Raw genomic sequence first — 27,759 nt, forward strand, 5'->3', positions numbered from 1 at the left:
AATGAAAATCATTGCACCAAATCCCTCTCCAAACAGGGGATTGATAAAATCCCCTTGATGAAACATGTAATCATACATTAATGAATCTTCCATCTAGATGAATTGAATTAGGTTGTACAGCAACATTCTGAAAAAAGGGGAAAAAAAGAAAAAGAAAAGTGTTCCAAACAAGATACACATTTCCCTGAAATCAGTGTGTCAAAGAATCTCTTTGAATTGACAGAGCAATGTGTTATTACACCTACATGTACTGCCACAGTCTCTGACAACTTATTGAAGAAAATGTGTATGTTTTCTTTGAGCCAATTAAGGATGCTATTGACGCATGGGAAGCGTTGGAGTTTTTTACTGTGCCCCTCTTCAGCTACAGTGATCATTCAGCCAGCTAATTTGTTTTTCCCCTTTCATTCTATCCAACAAAATGTACTGAGGATCTGTTACTGGCACTTTGCCAGATGCTCTAGGGCCATATAAATTCTCAGACTATGAAATAAGGTCATATATGGCCATGTCTTAGTCACCCTATAACCCTAGCACCTAGAACAATCCTTGGCACAGAGGAGGAGCTCAGGGACTTTTCATTAAAAGGATCTAAGGCATTGCACCCAAGTTCGCCTTTACAATCTTGTGTGTGTGTGAAAGATATACATGAATACGTATAATTATTAAGATAGAATGTGCTAAATACTCCAAGTAGGGTAAATAAGAAGAGCCATAGACTGAGAAGATGGAAGGAGAAATTCTAATCCAAAGGAATCTCACACAGGTGGTAAAATTTCAAGAATAGAGAGTATGAAGGGCATTTAGGCAGAGAAAACATTATTAACATAGGCACCATGGTTGGCAGGAAAGAGGAGGATGGGTTTGCTATACAGCAAAGAGTCCAGTTTAGTTGAAACGAAGGGCATAGGGCTGAAACTCAGGCAGAGTTTCAGGGGATGTGAGATAGGGCTGGACCAGCAGGTGGGATTACAGTAGGACCATCACTGTGGTACAGGAGTGGGAGGTGGGTTGGACTATTAGGTAGAGGTGCAGGGGGGTGGGGATAGGGCTGGATCATTAGGGAGAAGTACAAAGGATGGGAGATAGTGCTGGACCACCAGGGAGAGGTACAAGAGGTTGAGATGGGGCTATAATATTAGGGGGTGGAGATAAGGCTGCACATCAGGTAGAGGTTTGGGGGTGGGAAATAGGACTAGACTATAGGACTATAGGACTAGGTCCAGGGAATATGAGATTGGCCTGGGTTATTAGGAAGATGGTGCATGGGTGGGAAATAGGGCTGAGCTATTAGGCGGAGATCGATGAGAGAAAGACCTGAATGTCATAGTAAATTTGCTCCTCATTCTGTATGCCCTGGGGAAGCACTGTCACCTCCAGGCTGGGAATATATCACTGCCTTGTGAGTCTCTCTCCTGGCTCAGAGTGATTATTGCTGAAGTACAATCATGGCTTCAGATTTGAAGGAGGTGGATGCAGATCCGAAGGAGGATGTGGGTGGCAGTGGGAAGGGGCTTGGATGAAGAAGAGAGGATGCTGGACCCTTGCTATTGATTATATAATGAATTCATGAGGACAAGTTACTCAAGAACTGGATCTTAATAGGGGGCATGTTCTAGGTTACTCTCACTGTTAAGAGGTTCTAGATACTCTATGGGTAGGATTGAGGTTCCTGACTTTTGGTGAAGGGACTACTCCAAGATATTAATTTCTCATTGTTCTAAATGAACAGGATGCCTGCCTGGGGTCTGGATCCTGTGCATGTCTTAAACTGTCCTTAGGTTTTCATACCCTCTTTCTAACTCTCTGCATGATCCTCTGGGAAAAGGCCAGGATGGTAAGAAAGGATTTGATAGCTTTCTTCTCTTTTCCCTCTCCCACTTCTTTCTTTCTCTTCCATGTTGTATTTCTATTCACTGTGCCCGTTATCTGCCCCTGGTGCTATTTTGGTGAAATTTGATGAGAAAGTCTTCATCCACATGTCTTGATAGACTATAGACTTTCTCCCACCCCCTCTGTGTTTCATGCATCCTCTCCTCCACTTCCCTATTGAGTTTGCCATCTCCAGAAATGTCTTTTTATACAGAACACATCTTTAGAGTGTAGGTTCAGATAGCATCATGAAAAACAATAAAAAAAGATGGCTTAAAATAGACAACTAGGGCTTTCCTGGTGGTGCAGTGGTTAAGAATCTGCCTGCCAATACAGGGGACACGGACGGGTTCAAGCCCTAGTCCGGGAAGATCCCACATGCCGCGGAGCAACTAAGCCCGTGTGCCACAACTACTGAGCCTGGGCTCTAGAGCCCGCGAGCCACAACTACTGAGCCTGTGCGCCTAGAGCCCGTGCTCCGCAACAAGAGAAGCCACCGCAATGAGAAGCCCGTGCACTGCAACAAAGAGTAGCCCACGCTTGACTCAACTAGAGAAAAGCCCGCGCGCAGCAACAAAGACCCAGTGCAGCCAAAAATAAAATAAATAAAATAAATAAATTTAAAAAAATAGACAACTAATGAGAACCTACTCTATAGCACAGGGAACTCTATTTAATGCTCTGTGGTGACCTAAATGGGAAGGAAGTCCAAAAAAGACGGGGTATATGTAAATGTATAGCTGATTCATTTTGCTGTACAGTAGAAACTAACACAGCATTGTAAGACAACCATACTCCAATAAAAATTAATAAAAAAAAGATGGTTATCACTCTTTAAGGAATTGTAGAGATAAGTGTTCGAGGGGTCCTCTCATGCACATGGTCAGCATATAAACTCACTCCAACCAAATTTGCCATCTGAGATGGGAACATTAATTGCTGTGGATTGTGTGGCAACGTTAGTCTGAAAACAAGAGCGCTTGGCACACAGACTCTCCCCTACCTTCAACCCCACGTGAATCGTGGGCCAGTTCTTCCTTCTCCTTCCTTCATTCTTCCAGTAATCTAGCTAAATCAAGCAAGAAACAAAAGGAGTGAAGAAAAACCAACGTGTAGCTCTATTTTTCCCTATTGGCATTCCAGGTCAGTATGATTCCAAAACTCTTACTGTTGACAATGACAGTGACTTCAGGTTTCATGAGGAGCTGCTATGTGCCAGGTGTGGGAATAGGGATGAGTTACTAGGCTGGGCCTCTTGAGTGACATTGCTGGGGTTAAAATTCTAACTCCCCCATTTTCTAGTAGCTTGTTCAACATCACATTAATTAACCGCTAGCTCCAGTCAATTGCCCTCTTTGTACCTCGATGTCTTCATCAATGAAGTGGGGACGATGACTGAGCCGGAATCATTACTGTACCTATGAGGATAAGTGAATTAATACATGGCTCAACAAGTATCTGCTAAATGACTTTTCATTTAATCCTTGGAAGAGCCTGACCAGTTAGGTATTGTTATTTCCAGTATGCAGTGAGCCTAGTGAGGGTCGGCTCTCCTCCGGTCCCTCGAAGCAGCCAGCTCCAAAGACCCCAGGAGACACACGGGGTAGAGTCTGCCGATATGATCAGAGAGCTGCACATGGGTGACATGACCTGGCTTTGGGCCACCAGTACAAATGACCAAGCTGGTGGTCAAAGGGAGCCCTGGACCAAACAAACATGTTGCAAATCCCCCTCTGCTGGGGGTCTTATTGTTTTTCCACCAGTGCCTGAAGCAGCTTAGTAGTCTCGCAAATTGTACTGTAGGTAATTAACTACGTGAGTCCACACAAGCCATGAAATCTCTCCTAGACTCTCCTCTCACTTCACCTACAAAGGCTGGTGGTTAAACTATTGATAGATTACCTCCTCCTTAAATCCTGTGATTCTCCAGACTGTGACTTACATGAGTCAGGTTCAGTACCTCTTTCTGGTTTACATTCTGTCGACCCTGCCCAGAAGAGCTGTCCACATAGAGGTCATCTGTCATTCCCAGAACAGAGGACATTTGTGTCCAGTTCTCTCTCTCCCTCTCCCCTTTCTCCTATCTCTCTCCCCATGTCTCCCTCTTTCTCTCTCCCTGTATCTTCTCTGTCTCTGTCTCTCTCTATCTTTTTCTTTATCTCTCTCTCTGGTTCTCTCGATATATCTTTCTCTTTTTCTGTTTTCTCTATCTCTATGTTTCTCTTCTCTCTCTCTGTATCTGTGCCTCCTATGCCCTCTCTCTCCTTTTCTCTCTATCTCTATATCTATGTCTCCCATGTTCTCTCTCTCTCTCTCCCTCTATCTCTCTCTCTTTCCCCACTACCAGTTCCTAACGATTTGCTACGCTCAAGACGTTGTAAACACAACAGGCAATTGAGAGGAGGGGATAAGAGGAGAAATAATAGCATTCTGCAAAGTGAGACTCGAGCTCAGGAACCCATGAGGGACCACATGTTTCCCTCGAAAGCTTTATTTTAGCTCAACAGCAGTGAAAACCAGAAAGACTAGTTTGGCACCTGCGGTCACTTGACTCTCTAGCATACAAGGCTGCGGAAAACACCTCCATCTATTGCTGGTCGTTCTTTTCTGTCACCAAAGCACAGTCTCTTCTCAACAAGGCAACTTGCAGAATGTTTTAGTTGCAGAGGGAAGTTAGGTGCCGTGCGGGGGCTCCTTAACCTTCGTGAACACAAATGGAACCTTCTGAATGTGCCTTTTCAGTTACCCCAGCTCAACCTGCAGACACATGGCACGCGTGTGGGCAGAGAGGACTGAACAGTCTCGGCCTTTTAGGCAGCAGTTCTTTCCAAGAAACAGAATAGCAGCACTGGGCTGGAGGGGAGAATTCTTGAAACTTTTCCATTGTCTCTTGGGGAGAAAGGAACACATGAGAGAACTTCAGAGTTGAGTGGAACCAGGCCTTCACCAGGGATGTGGGTGGAGGGAGAGAGGAAGAGGTTAAAATAGCCCACGAGTGAATGTTGAAAGGCAACCAGAACATTTTTCTAACTTCTTTCCTTTACCAGGAAAAGCTCAGGTCCTGTAACACATGAAATCTCCTGGCTTGATACACCATTTGTTCTGGATGAGAGGAAGGGAAAAGCTTTAAGTCTTCAAGTCACAAACCCCACCCTCAGCTTGAATGACTTAGACACAGCAAAAGTACACACTCTTGGGGTATTTATCACAATGTTTCTTCCCCCAAACGGTTGCTCAGGCTGAAATTTGCAGGGTATGGCGCCTATTCACAGGTGACGTCAAACATAATTGAAAGAGTTGTGTATCTCCTTCTTTCAGTCAGAAAGACAGTAACTCAGGGCCCCTTCAATTGTTCCCAAGAGCGCCTTTCTTAGGGTGAGGGTAGAGGAGAGAAGGGACGAAAACTAAAGGATGGAAGGAAGGGCACAAAAGTTCAAGTTCTCCCATTGAGCTTCATTACTGGGTCATTTGCATTCCTTGGGGAATAGAATCATAAGGTTTCAGAGCTGTGGGAAAACATAATATCAAACTTCCCATGCCCAAAATTGCTCCCCCCCAATCCAAAAAGGCCATGGATATTTGTGGGGACAATGTAACAAGCTCTCTGAAAGTGGGACTGTCTTGGGAAATCAAGGAGTTAAAACCTTTAATTTTATAGCTTTGCAAACTACATTTGAATAGCACTGAGAACGAGGAAGCTTTCGCAACGGCACTTTATGACAGGTCTAGACTACCCAAAAACCAGCACAGTGACAGCGGGAAGGGTGTACGTACATAGGTGCCCATTAGAGGGAAAGAAAAGACCAGGGAGCTGGAGATGAGAAGAGCTTAGGGAGGAGGACTGTCTCTACACATGTGGACCCATTAAGCAGCTGCACGGTATTTCAACAATGGCTTCACCCTGGAATCTAGACAGAAGGCAGCAGGCATGACCTTGCTGGTATTTGTCAGATCAATTCATCATTTCTGAAGGATATTTTTTGCTCCTAGGATACCATAATTGTCAAAGGATTTCACCAGTCTGCAGCAGCAATGCTAGTATTTGATGTGATCAGTAGGTATTATCTTCCCTTCTCTCCACTTTCCCCCAAGGTCATTGGCAACCTTCTGTTAGTGTGATCAACCATCCTAGTTTGCCTGGGCTGGGGTATTTCCTGGGATGGGGACCTTTCAGTTTTAAAAGCTGGGATGGTACCTGGCCAAATTGGGACGTGTCGTTGACCCAACCTTCCACCTGTTCTCCCTCTACCCTCTGCTTCTTGCCCTAGGCTAGCTCTACCTAGCACTACCACATTAGCACCCACAAGCCATACTTAGTTGTGTGGACAGAGAGGGCGAATATTCAATCAATGACACAAAATAGAGAAGGAAGAACAAAGAATGCAGTTGATTATAAAGTGCTGGGCTATACAAATCAAACTTGAGATCCTTTAACCTACTGAAGAAACCCACAGTGGAAACTAAGTCCTGTGCTAATCTGTGGAGAGCTCCATGTTTATCTCATGATTTTTCATCTCATCTTCTCAAAAGGACTAATTAGCTTAAGGAACTCTTTCTTAGAATTTAAGACTCAGTATTGGGGTGTAATTTCTATCTTAATTACGTGGAGTTTGAAAGAGCGTCACCCTTTTGAACCAGCAGCATTGGTATCACCTGGGAACATGGGGGGCAAATTCTCAGGCCCTACCCCAGACCAACTGAATCAGATACTCTGGGGATGGGACTCAGCAATCTGGGTTTGTATGACCCCTTCAGGTGACTCTCATGCATGCAGCAAAAATTTGAGAAACACTGAATTAATGTACCTATAACCTACCTTCCTTACTTGTAACTGATACTCAGTGGATTAGTGAGATACCCATTGAATTCCAGTGTTGAGTCCAGCTTTTACATTACTACTCTATGTCAAGGACAGGCGATTAAGGATCTTGGATATCACCACCAAGAACCCCAGTTTTTCACCATTAAATGGGGACTCCCAATAATCCATGAAAGGGTTTTATGAACTCTAAAGTGATATCACTGTCAACATCATTTACTAACCAGTAGTGTAGATAGAAAAGTAAATATTTCGCATGGTACCAAATTCATCACACCTTAGCATCTATGCATGAAACTTAATGCTATCCTCTCTGCTCCTAACTTACCTTTCCTATATTTGCTCACAAGTTAATCTCATAAATAATGAATTGCTATAGAGCCAGCCTTCACTGAACTGCCACTTAACTCATGGTTGTTCCTGCAATTCTGCAAAGAGTTAACTGGGCTTTTCATTTATTTTAGCATCACATGGAAGATATTTTATTATTTTAAAATCTGGAAAAACACAACAAGTATATTTTATGAAGAAGATAAACGCCAAATCAATTATCATCCTATATTGTAAGATGAAATCATGATTACCCAAACCTGATTTTCTTAACATCAACTTAAAGGGCACATTTATTTCCTAAGGATGCCTTACCAGGCTGTCTTCCTCTGGTCAGATCCTGCCTGGGGCTCTTGGCTTGGGCTTTGAATGGAAAGAACTCATTCCAGACATTTCATAACCTCAAGTCATTACCTATTTTCTTTTGGGTCAACAAAACAATGATTATCTCAACATGGTGGTGTTATAGACTGGATGTTTGTATCCCTCCAAAATTCATATATTGAAGGCCTAACCCCCAATATAATGGTATTTGAGGTGAAGGCCTATGCTGAGATCATCAGGTTTAGATGAGATGATGAGGGTGGGACTCTAATGATGGGATTAGTGCCTTATAAGTAGAGGAAGAAAGACCAGAGATCTCGCTTTATCAACCATGTAAGAACACAGACAGAAGGTGGTCGTGTGCAAGCCAAAAAGAGAGCACTCACCAGGCACAGAATCCATCGGCACCTTGATCTTGGACTTCCCAGCCTCCAGAACTGTAAGCAATACATGTCTCTTGTTTGAGCCACCAAGTCTGTGGCATTTTATTATAGCAGCCCGAGATGACGGACGGATACATACGCAACTGCAGGACCAGCTCATGCTGGTCCTACTCTGTGGATAACAGGATGTCTAGTTGTCTTGCAGATACAGCAGAGCCAAAACTGCAAGTCATAATCTGGGCATGCTCAGAGGAGGAAATCCTTCCTCAAATAACACTCAGAACCCATGTTTCATCCCCGAGGAACCAAGAAAACTAGAACATGACCCGAACCCTTTCAGAAACGAGGGGTCCGTGGTCCAGGAAGGTCTGGTGCTGAAATCCACCATCCCATACCTCAAGGGCCAAGTATAAAGCCCTTCATTCAAATCCTGCCCCACCAGCACTTCCTCATACCAGCCTGTCCTCCCTAACTCATAAAAGTTTGACTGAATCCCAGATCCAAGAGACAGATTTGAGCCCTGCCTCCTGTCTCCTTGCAGGGTGACCTTGCAATAAAACTCTTTCTTCTCCTAAAAGCTGGTGCAATAGTATTGGCTTCTATGCACTTCGGGCTGCAAGCCGTTACTGGGTAACACATATGGTAAATGTTCCACATTCATAGCTTCTCTATCTACACTACTGGTTAGTAAATGATGTTGACAATGATATCATTTTAGAGTTCATAAAGCCCTTTCATGGATTATTGGGAGTCTCCATTTAATGGTGAAAAACCGGGGTTCTGGGAGCTGAATGACTTGCTCAAGGACACAGCTGGCAAGGGGGAGCACTAGGGTGGAACCCATGTCTTCCTAAGCAGAGGTCATTGTTCTGTCCACTGCAACAGAATTGTTTCAATTGCACAGGTTATAAACTATCTATTCGTGTCTATTACATACTAGTATTGATATAAGTGTGTAAAGTACTATGTATATATATATGTAATGCTTATGTAAACCATAATTATATATATACATTCATATATATTTACAAATGTGTGCTTATATGTACATATTACATAGTTATTTCAAATGTTAATTAAATAGATTTAATCAAAATTTTCTATTGTGGTATAGGGCCAGTTTCTGGCTTTGGTCAAAATGTGCATTTGAATTCTAGCTTGCCAGAAGAGATGATATTAGATCTCACACTGATTATGTATACATTGGAGAGTATGGTTAATTATGGGTTTAAAGACAAGGTAAAGAAAACAACTGAGAAGGAAAACTTGTGTAAATTGCATTTTCATAACTGACGATAAAACAAAGAGGACAACTATAGGTATGCCCTTTGCATACAGCATGGATCCCCTATACTCTTTCAATACGCTTATTTCTCTCACAGCAAAGTAACTCATTTGTCTAGAACAGTGCAGTGATGGAAGGTCACTGGGTGAAGCATTTCCTCAGCTTGTTTCTTCTTTTCCTCTCCGTGTATATTTCACTACAGGAGGCTAAAAGGCTTGTTTCAACTTGAGGTTCCTGCATCAGCTGTTCTAGTCTTAGGAAGACTGGGAGTTGGCCTTATTACCATTATTTGCATGTGTTAGTTTAACAGGACCTGTGGGCAGTCCAAATGAGATCCAGATTGGCAGATCACAACGCACGCTGCTTTTCTTCTCTTGCACAGGGGTCTTGGGTGACCATTTTCAAGCCTCTGCCTGGGACCTGTCTCTTAGGAAGTCAGAGCCACGACATTTGCCCAGCAGGCACGTTCCTGATGCTCAAGAAGTTCAATGTGAGACAGAGTGTGCCCACTGACTTTATTTTTAAACTCCTACATGATCAAAAATGTTTATGTTTTGGAAATTCATTTCTAATATACTGAGGAAATAGTTTTCAGTCACCAGCATATCAAAAGTGTGTGTGATGTTTTGGGAAGAGAGGCATGGCCCCCTGTGATAGACTTCTGTGGACCACATGTGCTGGGCAATGACATTGTGTGAGTGATCTGAAACTATAAATCTACTTTATAATGCTACCTTCCTTGTCCAACAAAATTGGTATAGTTTATGTAATACACCAACAACTTATTTTCTAATTGTTAAGCAATCCTTATGTCATAAACTTGGGAGAACGGTGCACTTAAGATACCATTGTTAACCCACGTGGCGCCTTAGTGATGTTGATGTTTCTTAGCTCTAAAAGCTTTGTCTAATAATACCAGCAACTTTTAAAAGGTTCTCTCTGGAATTACCATCTGTTGTCCTCATGTATTAGCGTCCATGTTAGTTAATGATGGTGAACGCATTGGTTCTGGGCAAGGGTACAGAAAAATGGTTGATAAGGCACCAACCATAACCAAGAGGAGAGCTCAATCATCATTCGTGGGACAAGCAGGCTACTTGGGTGATGCTCTAATTCATAGCCCTGTTCCCTAAGAATGAACTTTGCACACATGGTTTTTGAAGTGTGCTTGCCGCTGCCGTAAAAAAAACAAAAAAACAAAAAAAAACCCCTAGATTGCTATCTTCTCTCATTGCCTCTGGACTTTTGCCTACATGAAACCCACCATAGTATCAGATTTAGATATCAGTTAGTACAACATTAATGGTACAATATTGAATTCATGAAATATACTTGAAATATACAAGCCATGGCAAAGTCTCACCAATTTGTATAGAACAGGAAGGAAAAGCTCTAAATTACTATATAAATAGTATAGATTTACCATATATAATACATATATTGGCTGTACATACTACTTACTGATATAAAGCAGGCTTGGGACAGCTTTTTCATGGTTATATCCCAAGTTCTATATATTTCCATAGACAAAAAAGTATGTGTAAGGGGTAAAAATAAAGAATAGCCAGTAACTTGTGAGGCTATTATTCTCCTTAGCTTTCCCTTGTTTCTTGCCACATCTTATTAAGTCATTCTTGTAAAGGTGTTTGCAGTTAATAAAGTTCTTGCAGATATGCTTCTATTATTTCATGAGAAATTGTTTGCTTCGTGTCTAACACCACAGGTTTTAGAATAAGCCAGCCTCAAAAGGTGGCTGTGAGGCTGATTTGTTATGTGACCTTGAATAAGTTATTTAAATTCTCTAACCCTTGGTTTCCTCCATTGTAAAACTGGCATAACAATGTCTACATCTTAACACTGAGGAAAAGAATGGATTACATAAAGTCACTGCATAAAAGGATGCACATCAAGCACTTAGCACAGTACCTGGTCGAAACACTCAATGAATGTTAGATATTTTGATAGCTAGACTTTGATCTCCAAACTTAGCCACATACTTAAGAGGTATATAGGGACTGTATTGTCTTTATTATTATTGCCATGTTGACAGATAAGAAATTAAGGTGTCAGGTGCGATTATCCAATCCTCTGGGCAGTTATATGTTTATCTGTAAAGTAACAAGTTGGTTTTATGATTTATATATAAATACTTCAGCTTTCTCAGAGTACGAAGAGCATGTGTTGGTCTCCCGGAATCTGATGGGCACTGGGACCCCGACCAGAGAGAATTTCTAAGCCTGAAATGATGAGTGACATGCGGATTGCTGGGGAATTTATCAATATTACTGTCACCTTCTAAGGTCCCTTTAGAAGCCCCTCCCAGTCTTTTCAAACTCACTGTGTGCCTTCCATGCCAACTTCTATAACCTCCGTTATTTTAACTCTCATATTGCAGGGTAATTTTATATCTGCTTCTCCACTCTACTGTAAATGTATTGAGAATAGGCTATATCTTTTAATCTTTGCCTCCCAAATGCCTAGAACAGTAGCCGGCATGGAAGAATTCAATACCTGTCTGTTGAATGATTGAAATGACCTGACCAAGATTACAGTGAATAAATGGTGAATTCAGGACTTAAGCCTAGATCTTATAAATACAAATCCCTTATTTTGTTTCCACAGACTTTAGCTAAAGTAGGGTGATTGAATCTCATCTTAAGAGTAGGAAAATTATACCTAGTCCTGATAGGCATTAATCCTGGTAAAGGACTGAAAGATACAGCATAAAGCTTTGGTGATATAAAAAACCCCAAACCCTAAACTCATATTGTTAGTTGATTCAGCTTGATTATTTTTATCACCAGTTGAGTACTATCCCTGCCTAGGAGAATGCTGATTTGTGTGTATGTGCATGCGTGTAACTATATTAATCTGGCTCTAAGTGCTTTATGTGTAATTTACAGATCTTTTTCTTATGATGACATTTGACCTAATTTTTATCTAAGAAATAAATTCCCATCTAACTGTGGCCTATAAGCAGGAAATAGCTGATAGGAAAAAGAAATACAAATATGCTATGAATAAAATCAGCATTTGGTCTACCTCATACACAGAGCTACTTATTGAGAATAGGAGATTGTTTTCAGGTTCTGTGTTTCGAATCATACTTTTCTCAGTTGGCTGCTTGGTCTGTTTGAAACACAATAGTCCCCAAACAGACTAACCCCCAGTTTCAACAGAGGACGAAAACGACTGAGGCCTCAATTTTCATAGACTGAGAAGAATTCTGAGGTTTCATTACTCTCACAGGGCCCTATTCTGTGGTCCCATTGCTCAGGAGAGCAAGTTCTCTGGTCATTAGTTAAGATGAGAATGCTCAGGGCCCTTCTGGCTTATTCCTCATGTAAACACAGCATTCTGTTGAGAGCTTGTCCAATGGTGTGTCACTGCCCTTTCCTGGATGCTTCTATGAACTGGTTGAGGCAAACAGCCAAAGCCGGTGGAATATGGGATCGTTACAATAAAAATCCAGCAGGAAGTGGGATTCTTTGTAATCATAGGCAGGTCTTATGTATTTGGCTAATCATAAAGGAAGATTTGCATTTGGTTGTGCAGTTATTTTTTTTATATAATTCAAGAAAGAGTGAACTTTTGGAATTAAACGTAAGTAGATGGTGACTTAATGAGTTGAAAAGACTAAACAATTATACTCCCCTGGGGACCCAAGAAGATAGGGCAGTAGTTGAACTCAGATTAGCTTTTCCACTGATAGTGTCACATAAAACTCTCATCATTAAGAATATATATTATCTTTAGTACACTCTTAATCCAGTTTAGCAGCTTTTGATTGTGACTATTAATTTCAAGGTTTACTCTGTGCTGGGCTGTAAGGCTCTGGAATTAAGAGAAATCGGGAATTCACTATAAGCCACTCTGCCAGGAAGTAGCCAAAGTGATAAATTTATAACCTGTATTTCCATTCTCATGTCACCATTGTTCTCATATCACTTTCAGATTCTGAGCCAAATTTTTAAAAATTAGGTATTCAGGAAGCCCTTGGACAGAAGCCATCCATCACACAGTGACATTTCCATAGGTACACAAAAAAGCATTCTATCAAGATTTGATAGAAACAAGGAAAATGAAAACAAGGTACAAATATCCTTTGAGACAAACAGGTCAACCCAAAATACATCCTATTAGCCTGACCTACTACCCTACATCTGAGGAAATGAAATAAAAAAGAAACATACACATTTCCATGACAAAACTTTAAGTAGATTTTGGAGGACCCTTGCAGTTGGCCACTCTTTGGAGAAATGCGTTCTTCCAATATTTATGGTTCTATTTTAAATGAATTGATTACAGTAATATATCGTTATTGTCCCCTCAAAACACTTTTATTATTTCAGACAAAAAAAAAGTTAACTTTCCTAAGACACTGAAGGTCTTCCATGGCCTGACTCTTAAGTTGCTTTTTGGTTTTCACTATATCCTTATACACACCCAGTCCTATGGAGCTGTCAGTACATCTAGTTCCATATACATGCCCCATATGCTTTTGTTCCTGGTGTTGTCCTAGTCACGAATGTTCATGTCCCAAACATCTGTCCACTGACATCATATTCATTCTGCAAGGCTATTTAAATACATTCTCCTCCATGAAGCCTTCTTTGCGCCAACCATTTAGAATAAATTGTTCTTTCTCTTCACTCTCACAGCACGTTACTTGGATCTCTATTTAGCATTAAAAAAATCATCTTGACTGTAAAGCAATTAGACTCCAATAAAGATGTTAAAAAAAAAAGATAAATTGTCATATAGTATAGCTCTGTTTTGGATCTTATTCAATCACTAAAAGAGGTGCTAAACTTGGAAACATTAAAAAAAATTATCTTGAGTCATTACTGGTGATATGCGACAGTGGTTAACAAATAGATCTTACCTCTTATGGCAAATCTGATCAATGTCTTTTGCCTACCTAGGTGTTGTGTTGAGGATTCTGAAACTGTGTCCACCAGTGGGAAAAAACAAATATAGTGATCAATTAATAATGTCTGCAAGCGACACAGGGCAGTGGTGGCACACTTGCCATAGGTTTGCCATTTCTGCAATAGTCTAAACTTATTGATGCTGGGACTATTTCTTATTCGATTTTATATATTCTACAATGTCTTGTTTCTTTACATTTAGCAGGTGCTTAATATACGTTCTCTGAATAAATTGCATTGCAAGGGGCAATGCTGGAGACTTAGGTTAGAACTAAGGATGGATTATTGATTATTCAGGTTGTGATATGATAGAGGGGTTTCTGACAGAGGCCAGGGACTTCCTGCCTAGAGATTTTAGGACACAGGTTACAACCCTTCTGTGCAGGATGCTTTATGTCCAGTTCTGTTGAAGCAAGGTGATATATTTAGTCATCTCTTGGGTACTCTTCAGATCCAAGAGCCAATGATTCCTAGAGATTATTGCTATCTTAGCATGGACGGATAAGGAGTTTGTATTTCAAAACAAGTTCTATAAGCTTTGCACATCATAGATATATTAAGTCAGATTCTTCTGATTGAGTTTATGGCTTTCCTTTGTAAGATTTTCATTGTTTTCTTTTGTTAGTTTTGTGTGTGTGTGTGTGTGTGTGTGTGTGTGTGTGTGTGTGTGTGTGTATTTAATAGGTGAGGGTGAAAAGAAGGGAGAAAGACATGAGTCATCCCAGCTCTGGGCCATTGCTTGGCCATAGTTGGGTCATTGACACTTTAAACTGGCTTTCCAAGAATTTCTCTTTAGGAACTCAATATTTCTTACTGCATATTAGAACATACTAATAAATGCTGTTCTCAAGCAGTAGTACCAAAGCTCATGATATACATGGCAAGAGAGAAAGACATTCAGGACAGCAGTGTATAACTGTTTAAAATTTTCCTTTTTAAAAAAAGAAAATTCAGAGTTTAAAGTTAAAATGCTTTAGAATAAGTATGTGAAATCTTCAGATTATTAAAGTGATATGAAAAATCAAAGGAGAGGAATGTGAAATATGTATTATTACTCAGATGCTGGATTCTGTGTTCCAACTTAGGTTTACCATTGCTCTGCCTTATGAGTTATTGGGTACTTGTGTAATTAATGATAAAATGGTACTTTTTATTGCCTTATACTACTATTACTTATATTTGTCTTCTTGAGGAAACTTACAGGGGGTTGATTAATTGAAAAGGAAAGATTTGAGTATCCTTGGATTCCCTTGCAATAATATTTTCTAATGCCATCACAACCCACTCCTATTCTCAACAGTACTGTATTACTTTATTAATGTCCTAGATTGTTATTTAAATCTTCATCCATGTTTTGTCGCCTAAGCATCCTGTAAGTAGGGATTTAAGGTCCAAAGCTCTGTCTTATGCTCTTTGCATCTCCTGCTCAGCACCCACTTCCCTGGTATGTGGTAAGTATTCTTGTTGATCAGTCCACACAGGGGCATGTTGAGTTTCCAGGAATCTGTTGTCTATGTATGAGTGTGGAATGATCATATCCAGTTTTTGGGATCTGGGTGAGGTAGAATTTTTTAAAATGCGTGAACACAAGAACTTTTATAAAATTGGGAAGAATAATATATACCTTATGGATGTATTAAAACAGGGCACTGGAATACGGATATGGGTTTAATTATGCCCCCCTCCAAATATATTGAAGTCCTAAATTCCAGTACCTCAGAATGTGATTTTATTTGGAACTAGAATCTTTGCAGATTCAAGAAATTTAAGTTGAGGTCATTAGGGTGGGCTCTAATCCAATGTGACTGGAGTCCTTATAAGAAGGGGAAATTGGGACACAGACTAGCACAGAGGGAAGATGATGAGAAGACACACAGAGGGAAGACGACCATGTGACAGTAGTGATGTATCTATAAGCCACGGAACACCAAGGACTGCTGGCAAACACCAGAAGCTGAAAGAGGCAAGGAATAACACTCCTCTAGAGCTGTCAGAGAGAGTATGGCCCTGCTGACACCTTGATTTTGTACTTCTAGCCTCCAGAACTGTGAGACAATAAGTTTCTATTGTTTCAAGCCACTCAGTTTTTGGTGTTTTGTTATAGCAGCTCATAGAAACTAATACAAATACTGAGTGAGGTCCAAGCCCCCTGGGAGACCCAATTGGGTTAGAAAGTGATGTTCTGCTAATGTGAAGACAAATGATGAAGTAAAGTTCCCCTCTCCAGGTAATGTCCTACAGGAGGAATGGCAAATCGATTCTGTCTTGTCTGCAAAGTTGATTTACTAGTAGTGGCTGCTGGGAGCACAAGTTGAGAAGGATTTTGCATCTGTATCCAGGCTTGGTGGGAAACTTTGCAGACATCCCTCAGGAGAACCTGCAGTGAAGGGAAGGCAGAGGACGGAGGAGTAGGTACCAGGCTAGGGCAGCAGCAACTGTTGTTATTCTAGTGCTTTCCTGGCAGTTGTAAAGGGGCAAGGAGATCCCATATGGGGTAGGCTTGGGGGTAAGAGTGCGGAGTAGGGATGAAGAGGTAAAATTTAACTGAGGCAAAAGGAAAAAGGACCCTTGATTGTTCCAAATCTCAGCCCAGGCAGTCAAATCCCGTGACCTGCTGGGAGAAGGGCCATAGAAGACAAGACACCCCCTGGATTTCCAAACCAGTCCAGGAAAGAGAAGCAGGCTCTGATGTTGATAGAATGAAGTTGCCCAGGAAACCTCAGTGACCCTAAGCAATCTGTTCACTTCATTTTGAATAAACTTGTGTCTTTATTTTCTGGAAATTTAAACCTCTTCACATAACTCTGTGGCCAGGGATTGTGTAAGTATGTTTTGTATTTCAATTATCCCTAGGAGTCCTGGGGACAGAGCAAGGGAGACTTTTTCACCATGATTTTCTGATTATTTGGAGTTTGGGGAAATCATTAAATATTGCACAGACTATAATAGTCACGAACATAATGTTGGTGTCAGAGCTGGTGAAATCCGACCTATCCCAGGCCTCACTGGCTCCAGTATAGCCATGGAATCAGAGTAAGAGCCACATCTCAAAACTGCCCCCCCGGCTTTTGCCCTTCCTCCTCATAGGGAGGCTTTGGCCGCTTCCTAAGGTCCACGCGGTTATTTCTAGGAGTCCACAGACTACCTCTCCTGTATTCTTTCCCTGCAGAGCTGACCAATAATCCACGTGCCCACTGGGTTTTGCCTGCAGCCTTTCTCCACAGGGGTCACAGACCATCTGTCATTGTCTTCGGGGGCTTTGCTGTTAAGTCTCCCAGAACCACCACCAATGGGGCGGGGCCTTCCTCACTGGTGCGTTCTCTCATACACTCCCAGGGAGCTTCTCTTCTTGCCCACTAGCTGGAGGAACTGCAGCATCTAACTCAGGGGTCTCCTCAGTACCACGGCTGGGACCTCCTGCTGGGAGAAGAGGCATTCACTTCACCTTTACAGGGAGTTGCGTTGTGGACAGTGAATTAGGCACCGTCTGCAAAGTGCTTTGAGTTGTAGCAAAGGAGAATATTCCCTGTCTTAGAAATCCTAGCTAGAACAGACATTGACAATTAGAGGCAGTCGGATTAAATATGCTTTGAGACATACATTTAGTGGCATTTTAGTGGTTTTAATGAATGTCTTTTGATTCTTTTTTTTTAGCCATTAATCCAGAATCTCACTGCACTTTCTTTAAAAAAATTTTTTTTGGCCTCCTTTTAATTGAGATGGATTTCCTTCTCAGGGGAGTTCACGTAAGTGTTCTCTGATAGCAGAAAGCCATTTGAAAATAAGTTCGGAAGCAGAAATCTAGCTATTTTCCTCATTTCTGCTCAAGTTCGCATGTCTTGTTTTCAAAGTGATTAGTTGCACTGAAATGTTTATCAGGATGTGGAAGAGAAAGCTATTAAATGTCATTTAAAGGGAGATCATCTTCAGGCGTGTTGCAAACCAGTTGTCTTGAGAAACCTTTTATCAAACTCGACCACCACCCTTTCTAAATGCACTGCTATTAAATTTCCAAATAAATGTCTCTACCAGTTGCACTAGATTTTTACTGGAAATGAATTGGCGCCTTGATTCAGTCCAACGGAGCCTAAAGAAGCTTGGGAAAAGAAGATAGTAGGAGAAAAGAAAACGGAGACTACTGCCCTTATGTGTATTTGTGTTAATATAAAATCCTGTATATTTAAAACACATGTATGTACAAATATGTATATTATAAGACCATAAACAGAGAAAATGGACATAGCTTGATCTTCATCAGTGAGTGATCATTTCTGCTGGTTAAAGATAAAGATGTGAACACACAGGCCTGATCTCTGTGTGAGTGGGTAACTCTACTCTGTTTATAACCAATATGTGCTCTTGGTCCAGCTTAAAGTTATGGATGGATTAATGAAAATCCAGGTGCACTGCTGCAAGGATAACACTATTACTAAGGATAATTTCTTATACTTTTCTTCCTTATGTATATAAAGTACACATAACAGCATCACCCAATGATCAGCTGTTGTTCCCAGGAAATGTTCTCCTAACCACATCAGGATGAGGAGATATATCAAAGTTCAAATAAAAGGTAATGTATAGGAAATAACGAACACTATTTTTAAAACCTCAGCTAAATGGTATCATTGAGGAATACATTGTTTTAAAGAAGTAAATTTTGAGGAATGTTGCTTTGTTCCTTTAAAGCCTCACTTTAATTATTTAAAATCAATTTGAGATGAAAATACCTCCAAATATATTAGCTATTTCCTTGCCTTTGGAAACAGAATACACATCCTGAATATAAAGTAGCACTTTTAATATTTTAAAATTAAAATATTTTGTTTCTTGCCATGATATTCTGCCACTGAAACATCCTGGGACGTGCTTTGTAATTTTTTCTCTCATATTACATGCTCTCGGATTGCTGTTCTCATTGAGGTTTCATGCTTATTTTCATAGTTTTACTGTTTCTTTCTCTCTAGGCTGATAAATCCCGGCCATTATCAATATCAATATTAATATTAACATGAATACAAATAACCAAGTGTGTTAGAATTGCACATAAAATAAGAGTAATAGCTTATGATTGAGTACAGAAAAGTACTTAATATGATTAAGATTCATAAGCTTTGTGTCGTCTAGTTTGGCTATTGAAAGCTCTTTTTAATTTGTTCTCTTCTTGCCTTTGACTCATCAATTTGCCATAGATGAGGTTGCTGAATATTTGATTTCCAAACAGTTGAGGGGAGATTATTTTTTCATATCTATTTATATCTGTTAACATATACATACATGTATATATATAGATGTATATAGCTGATGTTAAAAATGACATCACCAAATGTGATTATACCAGCTGTTGTAGAATTACCTACAACTGTGATGATTATGCAGCAACATAAAATGCTTATGATGGAACATTAAAAAAAAAAGGAGCAAGATGCTGAGTGGTATATAAACTATAATTGGAATTATCACAAATTCTCTAAAGTTGTGGAAAAAGGCCAACGAGAAATAAGTGAAAAGAAGCATTCATTATTGGGTTAAGATGATGGCACTGTACATTTCTATATTTTGAAAATTTCCACAGGGTTAATAATGTTAAATTAATTAAAGAAGGATGCCATCAGCCTTAGGTGGTTCTAATACCTTAGCAGCCTACCTAAGCAAACCAAAACCTAAGCCCCAAATGCATCGAGGTTAAGAAATCAAAACCCAAGGACGACCAATCACAAGCAGCCAACTGTGCTCTCTCAAATAACGCTACTGCTAAAGCTGTAGCCAATCAAATAATTTCCTTGCTTGGCTTCCACGTATTCTCTGTAAAAATCTCGCCCCTACCTCCTGTCTGCGGACTGCTCCTAACCACTTCCAGCTTGCATTGCCCAATTTGAATCAAGTTTTGCTCAAAAGAAACTCTTAAAGTTTTTCATAGGCCTCAGTCTATCGTTCAAGAATATCATTTCAAAAGTTAACAAGCAAGGAGATATGGGGATATATGTATATGTATAGCTGATTCACTTTGTTATAACGCAGAAAGTAACACACCATTGTAAAGCAATTATACTCCAATAAAGATGTCACAAAAAAAAAAAGTTAACAAGCAAATGTATAACCAAAAAGCCCAGTAAAGAGCCCAAAGTTCCCGCCACACTGTACTCGTTAGAAATCTGATTTTGATTAGCAAACAGCATCAGTGCATGTCATGCAGCTTTGAATCTTGGACTCAAGGCTTTGTTAGAAAAAGAGCATCCTCCCATAAGGTTCACTAATCTAGCAGCAGGGATCCCTAAAACGTGAAAGGAAATTGGACTTTAATTATAGAGTACAGGGTCCTTAGAACTGTCACTGTTTTTGAAGAAAATTTGCAATATAATCTCAAGAGGAATATTTGATATATGGCACCAAATTTAAATTTTCTACTTCCATAACATTTAACATTTAAGATCTTTTTTTTTTTAATTAATTAATTTATTATTTATTTTTGGCTGTGTTGGGTCTTCGTTTCTGTGCCAGGGCTCTCTCTAGTTGCGGCGAGCGGGGGCCACTCTTCATCGCGGTGCGTGGGCCTCTCACTGTCGCGGCCTCTCTTGTTGCGGAGCACAGGCTCCAGATGCGCAGGCTCAGTAGTTGTGGCTCACGGGCCCAGCCGCTCCGCGGCATGTGGGATCCTCCCAGACCAGGGCTCGAACCCGTGTCCCCTGCATCAGCAGGCAGACGCTCAACCACTGCACCACCAGGGAAGCCCCAACATTTAAGATCTTAATATTTAAGATCTCCAACTCAGTCATGAGTGTTTATCAATCAATCCATTCCCTCAGGAGGTATTTATTAAACTCTTACTGTCTGCCAGGCAGTACAGCACACACACTGAACAACAGTCAAATATCAACATGGGGCTAAATTCATCCTTCTGAATAGAAGCCTTCATTCCACAGCGTTTAGGTTTCAGTTTCGTTTTGTTTTGTAAAAAAATAACTTCAAAATGGGCATAAGTCCTCTCCTTTCCACAGTCCTCAATTTTCCTATCTGCAGACAAATTACATTTAAACTATTCACCTCGCTGGCTTGATTTTGGAATATGGTAGGGAAGAGAGACACATACTTTCCGCCGACACATGAGGTCTGCTCACAATTAATTGCTTACTTTGTTAGAAGAAATTTTAAGCTCAATACAAGAGCTCTTTTAAATAAAGAGGTCAAAGTCACTCCTACAGACTCTTAAGAGAATGCTGCCTTCTGGTGAAACAAATGGCCTTTTAAAAGGAATAAGATAGGGGGCTTCCCTGGTGGCACAGTGGTTGAGAATCTGCCTGCCAATGCAGGGGACACGGGTTCGAGCCCTGGTCTGGGAAGATCCCACATGCCGCGGAGCAACTAGGCCCGTGAGCCACAACTACTGAGCCTGCGCGTCTGAAGCCTGTGCTCCGCAACGAGAGGCTGCAATAGTGAGAGGCCCCCGCACCGTGATGAAGAGTGGCTCCCGCTTGCCACAACTAGAGAAAGCCCTCGCACAGAAACGAAGACCAAACACAGCCAAAAATGAATAAATAAATTTATAAAAAAATAAATAAAATAAAATAAAAGGAATAAGATAGCGTGCATGGCAAGGATGCGTGTGGACAATTCCGTATCAGAGCCCATAGAGAGAAGTTAATAAATTGCAAAGATCTAGTACTCAGGCACGTGGGCAGCATGCTAAACAGGTGCATTCACCTCAGCAGTTATCTTCTTTTCAGGAGTACTTTTTTGCAAACAGTACACAAAAGCCATATATATGATAATAATCTCCGCACATTAGACGGAGTCTCCGCGCTGAACAGAAATAGTAACCCCCTGAGGTGAAACATCTGCTGTGCTGTGGATGCTAGTACTGCCACCTGACGCTGCAAAGCAGCAGAAGAGATGCTCAGCATTAAGGGGGAATTTTCACAATGATAGCTTTGCGCTCCGTTCCTTGTGCCCTGCAGAAGGATGAGCAAGCACCTGGCAGCAGAGACTCAAGTGCACAGGAGAGAGTGGGGAAGGATTTACAAAAGATCTGGTAGCATGTGTGATGGGCTATGCGTCACAAGAGCTGGTGAAGAAGAAAAGAGACCAAAATAACTTAGGGCATTTCTGCACTTTCCTTTATATAGATCATGCAAAGATGCATAAGCACATAATCAAACTGTAAATTAAAAAAACATGGTTTTGAAAAATACAGACTCCTAGTCGCAGCTGGACGTAAATATGCACATAAAAACACCCATGCCACACGTACACCATTATAGTTTTATTTAATTTTTTTTCTTCAAAATGTTATCCCAGGGGAGAACTGAGACAAAATAGATGTCCCTTTCTGCAACCAGTTCATTTGTGGTTACCTGGGGGGTCTCAAATCCTGAGTGTAGTTATTTGTTTCCACCAATAGAGGGCTGACCACGTTTCCCCTACTAAGCCTACAGATTGCTTTAACTGTGGTCCTGATTTCATCCCCAAGCCACTTCTTTCCTGATTTTTCCAGGAGTACCTTCTGCTGCTGTTTTTTTTCTCTTTCACATTTACTTCTTTTCTCAAGTATTTATTGAACCGTTTCAGGCTCTAGAAGGCAGATATCCCATCTAGTATTTCACTTCACTCTACAGTAGTGTCTTGCATATATTAATAAATTCTATAATTTATTGAACCTGCTTACCAATCTATAAACTCCTAAGAGTAAGGACCTGGTCTGTATGCTTCACCTCCGTCCTCAATGCTTAGAACAATGCCTGGAGCATTGCAAAGTACACCAAGACCTGTGCATTTACCTATATGATCGCTGATCCTCATAGATGCAGAGTTGATTCTTATAGTCAGATTTTTAATCTCATTTTACATATGAGGAATCTGGGATTCAGAGACATCAACAACTTTGCACAAGGCCACACACCTAGTGAGAACAGAACTGAAATTCAGACCCGCATCTGTTTGACTTTAAAATATATTTAATTTCTACTACAGTATACTTATTCAAAGAAAGAAAGAAAGGGCTTTTATGACCATATAAAATTTTATACAAATGTAAATATTAAATTGACTTGTTCTCAATGAAAGACAAAGGGAACTTTGCTTACTGATTGCCTCCCGGGTGTCATACCCAGTGTGGGACCTGCTACCTATATAACTTCCTCCACTTAACGTCACGTCTTTATTAACCATCTTTTGAATGTCTGCAAAGCTCAGGTGCCCATGTAGGACTGAAATCCTTGATCTTATTCTGATTGGCATTGGGAAGAAGTTGTGAATTTATGATGCATGGTTTAATACATCATTTATAAGGAATCAGTGGTTTCCAAGCAACTCCTCAGCTTCAAAAGAAATAGGTATTTCTAAGTAAATCCGTCTGTATGTGAGTGTGTGTGTGTGTGTGTGTGTGTGTGTGTGTGTGTGTGTGTGTGTGTAACTGCTGTCCGCCACCCCCCTTGCCCTGCTTTCCCCACCCGTCACCTCCCCAACCTTACAGCATCTTCACCAAATTCTATGGCTTCTCACTTGTGTTTCCTCTTTTCTTTTAGGCGTGCATAAAATCGTCATTGAAATGGGAGCAGTGAAAAGAAGATGAATCAAAACACTAGATGTATGAGGCTCTTGCTGTCCAAATTCCCAGAGCAAAAAGTCCTTAGAAGAGCTACAGGATTGACTTTTATTTTAATGTCTTCAAAGATTGACTCAAACTAATCACTGCTCTTAGCTAGTAACAGGAAAGTTGTGAATATTCTTTTTGCTAGAGAAGAGAAAGGGTGCCACCAGCTCCAGCTTCAAGCTGGACCATCAAAACATCCTTTAAAGTCTTTCAACATTTCAATGACAAAAAGCAACTTTGTTAAGAAAATGTTTATTTTAAGTAGCATGTAAAGAGGAGATAAGTCAAATTGTGACCCAGACGATATATATAATTATGTGCTAGCTGTACAACTTATGGTACACTGCAGTTCCTTCAATAATCAGTAAGTACACTACATTAATGTTGACTTTTGCAAAATTTAGAGAAATACCTTTACTGTTTCAATGCACTTATTAAAATGTGTTTTACTATTTAAAATAATTTCAAAGATTTAAAAGTAGATCCCTTCCTTCTAATAGATCATCAGTAATTTATGACTGTGAACCATTGGTCAATATCACATAGCCCACTATTTGCGACACTGTCCTTACAAGAAAATATGACACACTTCTTATAATCTATTTTCCTGAGTAACATGGGCAAAAGCTGAAGAGTGTTTGTGTAGTGTATAATACAAAGAAAAGTGACGTTAATATGTCATGACGTTACATTTTAAATAATTAACTAAACCTGAATAATGCAAATCACTCATCTGCTTGTTTTCAGAAAATTTTCAGTTAAATTTTTAAGGGTAGAACACAGAACAAGCAGCATTTTTCCTAGTCAAATATAGTTTTTTTCTCACTGTTAATTTACATATGTATTTTTATTTATTTTATTTGTATATGTCTCTTATTAAATGGTAGAAAAACAGAGCTGTATGCCTATCATAGAATAAAACTCTGTATTTCTAGTGGCATAAAAAGAATCACTTGTAATTGCTTTATATGATACCAGAAACCTGAAGTAGATTGTCAAGATAATAACAAGAGATTCTAAAGAGTACTTTTTTATTTTTAAAATAAAGGTGTAAGAAGTCCTTGGGCAACTGAAATAAGCTGCTTAATTAAGTGATAATATCAGTAGAAAAGAACATTGTCAGAGCCTAATGATTCTCACAAGAGATACACCAGATACAGCAAGATAATTATCAAAATGAATTTTGGTATAAAATTGAAATGTTTACAGTACTCCTTCTTGGCCAGTTCTATTTAATTCTTTAAATAGAGTACTTATTTTTAAAACCATCATTTCTAGTCTCCCTTTTTGGGAGCTGGATGGCTACAGTAAACAATGAAATACTAAATTATTCCATTTGGCTAACATTTCTTCCCAAGCATGATGGAAATTTGATTTTAATCTAGTCATGAGCAGACCAAAATTAATCTTATTTGCCTAGTCATATAACAAAATAGAAAATCTTGATATCTGATGCTCAATTCATATATATCATGCTCTTTTCCTTGTAAGTAAAAGTGTGCAGAGCTGTGAAACTTGAAGTCCTGCCTGCTTTAATCTTAATGATAGTCTCCTAGAAGTTGGCAAATTCAAGGTAGTGGCCCCCTCACTTCACCCTATGCAAATATTGTAGGGGTGCGCTCTTGATCTTCAGTAGGATGATCCTGTGCAGCAAATGAGAACAAGAAGGAAGCAGCACACTGGTCTAATGGAAACTGGGGTCAGTGCCTTGTCTGACAACATATTAAAGTTTGACCTTGACCGTGTCACTTAACTTCTCCAAATCTCAGTTTCCTTCTCTCACACCTCAAAGACTTGTTGTAAGGATTAAATGATGTAACTATCAACACATTTGAAGGGCTTAACACGGAGCCTACTATGCAAAAGACAGTAAAACAACAAAGTTCTCATCATATTTCTCAGTATAATTCACTCTAATGCAGCCAAGGTACCCTCGCCTACAGTGTCACCTGTTTAAGGTCTTGTCTGAGCATGGCTGACAGAAGGACCATGTCATCCACTAAGTCAGCTCAGCAGCAGAGTCTGCAGCATTATTTCCTTACCAACTCAATGCAACAGCATTTATTGAATGCTTCCTTCACACACAGTGCTCTTTTTAAAGCATTGATAACACCTCTGGAAATTTTTTTAAAAAGGCAAGAAGAAATGGTCACTACCTTTGAAGACACATAAGTTGGTGAGTGGAGGGTATGGAGTTATGTATTTTTTTTTGGCAGAGATAGTGATATGGAAAATATAGGCATAGGTATAGAAAATCCATGCCCATATTACTCATTAATATAGAGGATTTCACTCAAATATGCATTATAAGGTAGCCCAGAAAGTTGCCCTGCTGCTGATGCACTGGTGTTTGTCTCTGTGGATGAGGAAGCAGGTCCAAGCAGCAGTGCAGAGAAGGTCTCTGCATGTTCAGCTGCCTGGAAGTCTGCTTCTACAAGGCAATCCCTGGACATAAGCTTCCCTGACCCCTTTCTCATGCACAAAAGCTTCTTCTCTGTTATGCTTAAATTGTGAGCATGATGGAGCAAGTTCATGGAATGAACAGCCAGTATGTAAAGAAAACAAACTAGACATGCCAAAATATCAGTTTGACTAAAATCAGTTATTCTGCATTTTTAGATCAATTTCTATAAAGATCTATATCATGTATTCTTGAGGAATTAACATCAAAAAGAACAGAATACACATGTTTAAAAATAATTTTTAGAGTTTGTGAGACAGAACTGCATCTCCCTGAAGTCTCCTACAGGACGCCCACATCAAAACTCTGTGCATGATTTCTCATCAATATATGTAACTCCTCTACTTTGGGGCTGGGAGTAATCTTTGGTAACAGAAGAAGAAGGTAATGATCCCTTGTTCTTCCTTGGTAGTACATTCTCGCCTTCTTGCCACAGACCTTTAATTTCTCCTTTTGCACAGCCTACCCTCACCACATCTGACTGAGGCGAAGCACCTGGAGTATTGCCAGCTGGTCTTATTTCTTTCATTTCAATTTAATGAGATGTGTATCATGTGATATAGATGGACTCACTGTCCTTCAAAATGTGTACATTTTGATCTGTTCGTGACTGGTATTCTGCTTTTATTAACTGCATCCGACTTTGGGATCAAGTTGGGAGGCTAAGGCCTGAAGGGCTAAGGGTATCCTGGGTACACATACTTTGGGCCACTGGGACCATATAGAAGGGCCCATAGGACCCATGAAGTATTGAGAAGGGCCAAAAAGTACCCTGGCTACTCTGCTTGCTGCCACAGTACAGGCCCGACTCTTACTGAATCCCACTAAGGACATGGTAGGGGGTGGAGGGGTTTGTGGATATCCTGCTCCACTCCCCACTGACTGACTCTGAGAGAAGGGGTACCAGCTTGTTGATGCCAGGGTGTACGTTCACAGCAGCTAGCATGGGGTGAGAGTCAGAGCAAGGGCCGACACTATTCCTTTGCCATAGGTACAACTCTTACCCCATCTTCAACAAGATAGTCCTATAACATTTTGAAGAGAATATTTGGGCCCACCTTTAGTCTTCTTGTTTGTGTCTTAAAGTTCTTGGTTTTTCACAGCAAGTTCTGAGGTTCTGAGATTGGACCTTTCTATGGTTAGAATCCAGGCCCTGCCACTTACTAGCTATGTGACATTAATCTCTCTAAGACTCAGTTTCTGCATTTGTGAAACAGGGGTAATGACAGTTCCTTTCTCACAGGGTTGTATTAGATTGCATATACAAAGCATTTTAGAACAATTGGCATGTGATAAACACATACCAAAAGTTAGCTATCACTATAATCATCATCATCAGTAACAGCAGCAACAGTCTTATAATCATTAAAATCCCTACCATCTTTGGAAGACCCTAGTCCCCAGAGACTCCAAAGATCAGAGATGCAGGTAGGACATACCAAACATGGTCAAACTACCCAGGGTGATTAGTTCCTGCATTGATGCCGTTCTGCTTCATGTTGGGTCTTGTGGCTATTTTTAACCACATTTAGGGGAACAAAATCCACAGCCATTTCTCGGTTATTTAGTGGAATTCTTTTCTAGTGCCTGTGTTTCATGAGTGCTTTTGTACTCATTGATGTAGATTCGCAATTATTTTCTGAACACACTCCAACAAAATGGCATCAAAAGCATAAACAAACAGGAGAAAACAAAAAGCCTTCTGTTTTATGAAATTTTACTTAACTATTAATTTTACTGAATACAATTTAACTTGTTAGAAAACACT

General features: G+C 40.2%; 1 protein-coding gene across 2 annotated transcripts in view; it reads right to left on the bottom strand.

The window, feature by feature from the left end:
* The window catches only part of PHACTR1 (phosphatase and actin regulator 1), a 541,936-nt gene that overhangs the window by 391,778 nt on the left and 122,399 nt on the right, over positions 1-27,759 (bottom strand). The gene's annotated exons all lie outside the window — the stretch shown is intronic.

This window comes from Balaenoptera borealis (assembly GCF_965194805.1).
Source record: "Balaenoptera borealis genome assembly, chromosome: 12".
Taxonomy (NCBI): Eukaryota; Metazoa; Chordata; class Mammalia; order Artiodactyla; family Balaenopteridae; genus Balaenoptera; species Balaenoptera borealis.